Source organism: Bufo gargarizans, chromosome 4, assembly GCF_014858855.1.
Source record: "Bufo gargarizans isolate SCDJY-AF-19 chromosome 4, ASM1485885v1, whole genome shotgun sequence".
Classification (NCBI taxonomy): Eukaryota; Metazoa; Chordata; class Amphibia; order Anura; family Bufonidae; genus Bufo; species Bufo gargarizans.
In genome coordinates this window covers 387400107-387407217 of record NC_058083.1, presented here as the reverse complement: position 1 = coordinate 387407217, position 7111 = coordinate 387400107, and the positions used below count along the sequence as shown (strand labels likewise).

General features: G+C 44.3%; 1 long non-coding RNA gene across 1 annotated transcript; it reads left to right on the top strand.

Moving 5' to 3' along the window:
• Positions 1-268: 268 nt before the first annotated feature.
• On the top strand, positions 269-6426 carry LOC122935910. Its single transcript, XR_006388850.1, has 3 exons — positions 269-325; positions 736-809; positions 6392-6426. It is a non-coding gene; the product is annotated as an uncharacterized LOC122935910 (long non-coding RNA).
• The last annotated feature ends 685 nt before the right edge of the window (positions 6427-7111 follow it).

The window sequence follows — 7111 nt, the reverse complement described above, 5'->3', positions numbered from 1 at the left end:
GGAGTCCAGCTGATGTCGGCAATATGTGTTTTCGCTGTTGCAGAAGCTAGTATGGTCGGGGAGGTATTGTCACAGGGATTGCTGTCACAGGGGTAGCTGGAAAGGGTATAGTCTTGGCTGAAATAGCTGGGAAGGTATAATGGTGTTGGGGCTATATGATGGTGGTGCCCAGAATTTTAAGGGTGCCAATTGATTGAAGGAAAATGAATAAAGATAAAGGTGATAATAATAATAAGTGTGGAAATTAGTGAGGAAATAATAATCGCACGTGCAGCAAGCACAGCAGCGCCGCCACAACAGGACACTCTCCAGCTTCATCCACCAGGTAAGCACCAATCCTCCTGCGATACCAGCAGCCTCAACAACGCAAGGTCACCTGCCACAAACACTACCCAGATGGACCATTACCACCTTAACTATATTATTCATCATTACAATCGAACCCCAATATACTGCTGACCACCATATGTACCTGCAAAGAAGAACACTTCATGTCAACAGGCCAATAATGACGCCATCACATATATGTATATTTTATATACATATATATACTTTTGACTGATTGCCCAATAATGTGAGACATACACCCCTCAACACACCAGCCAACAAACAGACAACAAAAACACAACATAGAACAAAACACACGACCCAAAACATTCATCTCATTCTACCAACCGAAACCTAACCAAAAATCCTTTTTATTATCCCCGCTACTCCGTTCATTGACCACACCAGCGCTGACTAGCATTCCTACTGAAAGGGACCCTCCAGGAGAGTGTACCAGCGGGCTCACGGTGCCGAGGATACAGGTACTGCAAGCTTACTCTCTCACTACAAAACAACCATGCATAGTACAACTTCCAGATTTAAAACCCCAAAAAATAGAAAGGTCTAACACTCCTGTCCAATTGATAGCATTCCTTTTGGGTATAATTTCTCAAACAATCGTTCCGGTATGAGGGAGAACAATTAGTATTATAAGGGACTCCCTTTTTGCACCCGAGACCATGTACTCTTACCTACCTGTATATTCACACCTGTATACAATCATGAAACCGTTCGATGCGATTATATACATGCCCAACTGGGCTTTTTAGTTGTCTCTTAGTTTTTACCATTTTAGATATATAACTAACTTTTATCTACATCCTTCAGCCATTTTTATCTCTCTTTTTTACTTTTACCCTCTATTTAACCACCTCCGGACCGCCTAACGCAGATGTGCGGTCCGGAGGTGGCAGCCCTGCGCTCAACGACGCATATACGCGTCATCTCGCGAGGGCCGGGATTTCCTGTGAACGCGCGCACACAGGCGCGCGCGCTCACAGGAACGGAAGGTAAGCGAGTGGATCTCCAGCCTGCCAGCGGCGATCGCTCGCTGGCAGGCTGGAGATCCGAATTTTTTAACCCCTAACAGGTATATTAGACGCTGTTTTCATAACAGCGTCTAATATACCTCCTACCTGGTCCTCTGGTGGTCCCTTTTGTTAGGATCGACCACCAGAGGACTCAGGTAGGTCAGTACAGTCGCACCAAACACCACACTACACTACACTACACTACACCCCCCCCCCCCGTCACTTATTAACCCCTTATAAACCCCTGATCACCCATGATCACCCCATATAAACTCCCTGATCACCCCCCTGTCATTGATCACCGCCCTGTCATTGATCACCGCCCTGTCAGGCTCCGTTCAGACGTCCGTATGATTTTTACGGATCCACGGATACATGGATCGGATCCGCAAAAAGCATACGGACGTCTGAATGGAGCCTTACAGGGGGGTGATCAATGACAGGCGGGTGATCACCCATATACACTCCCTGATCACCCCCTGTCATTGATCACCCCCGTCATTGATCACCCCCCTGTAAGGCACCATTCAGACGTCCGCATGATTTTTACGGATCCATGGATACATGGATCGGATCCGCAAAACACATGCGGACGTCTGAATGGAGCCTTACAGGGGGTGATCAATGACAGGCGGGTGATCACCCATATACACCCCCCTGTCATTGATAACCCCCCTGTAAGGCTCCATTCAGACGTCCGCATGCGTTTTGTGGATCCGATCCATGTATCCATGGATCCGTAAAAAATCATGCGGATGTCTGAATGGAGCCTTACAGGGGGGGTGATCAGTGACAGGGGGGGTGATCACCCTGATTACCCTGATCACCCCCTGTCATTGATAACCCCCCTGTACGGCTCCATTCAGACGTCCGCATGTGTTTTGTGGATCCGATCCATGTATCCATGGATCCGTAAAAAATCATGCGGATGTCTGAATGGAGCCTTACAGGGGGGGTGATCAGTGACAGGGGGGGTGATCACCCTGATTACCCTGATCACCCCCTGTCATTGATAACCCCCCTGTAAGGCTCCATTCAGACGTCCGCATGTGTTTTGTGGATCCGATCCATGTATCCATGGATCCATAAAAAATCATGCGGATGTCTGAATGGAGCCTTACAGGGGGGGTGATCAGTGACAGGGGGGTGATCACCCTGATTACCCTGATCACCCCCTGTCATTGATAACCCCCCTGTAAGGCTCCATTCAGACGTCCGCATGTGTTTTGTGGATCCGATCCATGTATCCATGGATCCGTAAAAAATCATGCGGATGTCTGAATGGAGCCTTACAGGGGGGGTGATCAGTGACAGGGGGGTGATCACCCTGATTACCCTGATCACCCCCTGTCATTGATAACCCCCCTGTAAGGCTCCATTCAGACGTCCGCATGTGTTTTGTGGATCCGATCCATGTATCCATGGATGCGTAAAAAATCATGCGGATGTCTGAATGGAGCCTTACAGGGGGGTGATCAGTGACAGGGGGGTGATCACCCTGATTACCCTGATCACCCCCTGTCATTGATAACCCCCCTGTAAGGCTCCATTCAGACGTCCGCATGTGTTTTGTGGATCCGATCCATGTATCCGTAAAAAATCATGCGGATGTCTGAATGGAGCCTTACAGGGGGGGTGATCAGTGACAGGGGGGTGATCACCCTGATTACCCTGATCACCCCCTGTCATTGATAACCCCCCTGTAAGGCTCCATTCAGACGTCCGCATGTGTTTTGCGGATCCGATCCATGGATCCGTAAAAATTATACGGACGTCTGAATGGAGCCTTACAGGGGGGTGATCAATGACAGGGGGGTGATCAGGGAGTCTATATGGGTGATCACCCCCCTGTCATTGATCACCCCCCTGTCATTGATCACCCCCCCTGTCATTGATCACCCCCCCCGGTAAGGCTCCATTCAGACATTTTTTTTGGCACAAGTTAGCGGAAATTTTTTGTTTGTTTTTGTTTTTGTTTTTTCTTACAAAGTCTCATATTCTACTAACTTGTGTCAAAAAATAAAATCTCACATGGACGCACCATACCCCTCACGGAATCCAAATGCGTAAACATTTTTAGACATTTATATTCCAGACTTCTTCTCACGCTTTAGGGCCCCTAAAAAGCCAGGGCAGTATAAATACCCCACATGTGACCCCATTTCGGAAAGAAGACACCCCAAGGTATTCCGTGAGGGGCATATTGAGTCCATGAAAGATTGAAATTTTTGTCCTAAGTTAGCGGAAAGTGAGACTTTGTGAGAAAAAAACAAAAAAAAAATCAAAATCCGCTAACTTATGCAAAAAAAAAAATAATTCTAGGAACTCGCCATGCCCCTCATTGAATACCTTGGGGTGTCTTCTTTCCAAAGTGGGGTCACATGTGGGGTATTTATACTGCCCTGGCTTTTTAGGGGCCCGAAAGTGTGAGAAGAAGTCTGGGATCCAAATGTCTAAAAATGCCCTCCTAAAAGGAATTTGGGCCCCTTTGCGCATCTAGGCTGCAAAAAAGTGTCACACATCTGGTATCGCCGTACTCAGGAGAAGTTGGGGAATGTGTTTTGCGGTGTCATTTTACATATACCCATGCTGGGTGAGAAAAATATCTTGGTCAAATGCCAACTTTGTATAAAAAAGAAGACACCCCAAGGTATTCCGTGAGGGGCACGGCGAGTTCCTAGAATTTTTTATTTTTTGTCACAAGTTAGCGGAAAATGATGATTTTTCTTTTTTTTTCTTTTTTCCTTACAAAGTCTCATATTCCACTAACTTGCGACAAAAAATAAAAAATTCTAGGAACTCGCCATGCCCCTCACGGAATACCTTGGGGTGTCTTCTTTCCAAAATGGGGTCACTTGTGGCGTAGTTATACTGCCCTGGCAATTTAGGGGCCCAAATGTGTGAGAAGAACTTTGCAATCAAAATGTGTAAAAAATGCCCTGCAAAATCCGAAAGGTGCACTTTGGAATATGTGCCCCTTTGCCCACCTTGGCAGCAAAAAAGTGTGACACCTCTGGTATCGCCGTACTCAGGAGAAGTTGGGCAATGTGTTTTGGGGTGTCATTTTACATATACCCATGCTGGGTGAGAAAAATATCTTGGTCAAATGCCAACTTTGTATAAAAAAATGGGAAAAGTTGTCTTTTGCCAAGATATTTCTCTCACCCAGCATGGGTATATGTAAAATGACACCCCAAAACACATTCCCCAACTTCTCCTGAGTACGGCAATACCAGATGTGTGACACTTTTTTGATGCCAAGGTGGGCAAAGGGGCACATATTCCAAAGTGCGCCTTTCGGATTTCACCGGTCATTTTTTACAGATTTTGATTGCAAAGTACTTCTCACACATTTGGGCCCCTAAATTGCCAGGGCAGTATAACTACGCCACAAGTGACCCCATTTTGGAAAGAAGACACCCCAAGGTATTCTGTGAGGGGCATGGCGAGTTCCTAGAATTTTTTATTTTTTGTCGCAAGTTAGTGGAATATGAGACTTTGTAAGGAAAAAAGAGAAAAAAAAAAATCATCATTTTCCGCTAACTTGTGACAAAAAATAAAAAATTCTAGGAACTTGCCATGCCCCTCACGGAATACCTTGGGGTGTCTTCTTTCCAAAATGGGGTCACTTGTGGCGTAGTTATACTGCCCTGGCAATTTAGGGGCCCAAATGTGTGAGAAGTACCTTGCAATCAAAATGTGTAAAAAATGGCCTGCAAAATCTGAAAGGTGCACTTTGGAATATGTGCCCCTTTGCCCACCTTGGCAGCCAAAAAGTGTGACACATCTGGTATCGCCGTACTCAGGAGAAGTTGGGGAATGTGTTTTGGGGTGTCATTTTACATATACCCATGCTGGGTGAGAGAAATATCTTGGCAAAAGACAACTTTTCCCATTTTTTTTATACAAAGTTGGCATTTGACCAAGATATTTTTCTCACCCAGCATGGGTATATGTAAAATGACACCCCAAAACACATTCCCCAACTTCTCCTGAGTACGGCGATACCAGATGTGTGACACTTTTTTGCTGCCAAGGTGGGCAAAGGGGCACATATTCCAAAGTGCACCTTTTGGATTTCACCGGTCATTTTTTACACATTTTGATTGCAAAGTTCTTCTCACACATTTGGGCCCCTAAATTGCCAGGGCAGTATAACTACCCCACAAGTGACCCCATTTTGGAAAGAAGACACCCCAAGGTATTCCGTGAGGGGCATGGCAAGTTCCTAGAATTTTTTATTTTTTGTCGCAAGTTAGTGGAATATGAGACTTTGTAAGAAAAAATAAAAAAAAAATAAAATCATCATCATTTTCCGCTAACTTGTGACAAAAAATAAAAAGTTCTATGAACTCACTATGCCCATCAGCGAATACCTTAGGGTGTCTGCTTTCCGAAATGGGGTCATTTGTGGGGGTTTTCTACTGTTTGGGCATTGTAGAACCTCAGGAATCATGACAGGTGCTCAGAAAGTCAGAGCTGTTTCAAAAAGCGGAAATTCACATTTTTGTACCATAGTTTGTAAATGCTATAACTTTTTTGCAAAATTTTACAGCTGAAAGTGAAAAATGTCATTTTTTTGCAAAAAAATCGTTACATTTTGATTAATAACAAAAAAAGTAAAAATGTCAGCAGCAATAAAATACCACCAAATGAAAGCTCTATTAGTGAGAAGAAAAGGAGGTAAAATTCATTTGGGTGGTAAGTTGCATGACCGAGCGATAAACGGTGAAACGAGTGTAGTGCCGAAGTGTAAAAAGTGCTCTGGTCATGAAGGGGGTTTCACCTAGCGGGGCTGAAGTGGTTAAATATTTGTCTAACCAATCCTCCAGCTAAAATATTAAAGCTACCAACCAACTACTTATGGATATACATTATGTTCATGCTTTTAGAAATATAAATGCGTGCTTGTGTGTATGTGTACATGTATGCACATATGTATACACACTATTTTAACTACTGTCTTCCAACTACTACGAACTTTTGATCACTTACACTGCCCAGACTACTGTAATAACTATATGTTTTTTCAGACTTGATAAAGGGGTCCTGAGTACCCCGAAACGCGTTGTCTTTTCAAAATAAAAAATCTCGTATCCAAGCTCTGATGCAGTAGTAGCATTGTTTGAAATGGAGCAAAAGTTCAACACCAAGAAAGCGATTAGGAAGCGACAGGCTAGATGATTAAATGACAGAGTAGTTAGGAACTTCTCTCAGAAACAGGAGTTTGATAACAAATACCAGGCAGTCAATTCAAAGCGCAAGACAGGAGCACAGTAAGGATCAAGGCTGAGGTCAGGATTAGGAGTCAATGGCAATTCATATTAAAAAGGAGCATGGAAGGCTCAATAACCAGACAATCTTCTACTACTGGTTGCCTTGTATAAAGTGTTTGCAAAGCAATGGCTCGACTAACGCTACTTTCTATTTTCCGGTATTGAGATCCATCATAGGGTCTCAATACCGGAAAAAAGTGCTTTCATTTTGCCCCCATTCATTGTCAATGGGGACAAAACTGAACATTGCATTCCATTCAGTTTGGTTGCATTCCCATACCGGAGAGCAAACCACAGTAAGCTGCGGTTTTCTTTCTGTCACGGCATGCAAGTCAATGGGGATGGATCCGTTTAACTCTGACACAATCTGACACAATAGAAAACGGATCTGTCCCCCATTGACTTTCAATGGAGTTCATGACGGATCCGTCTTGGCTATGTTATAGATAATACAACCGGATGCAGATGGTTGTATTA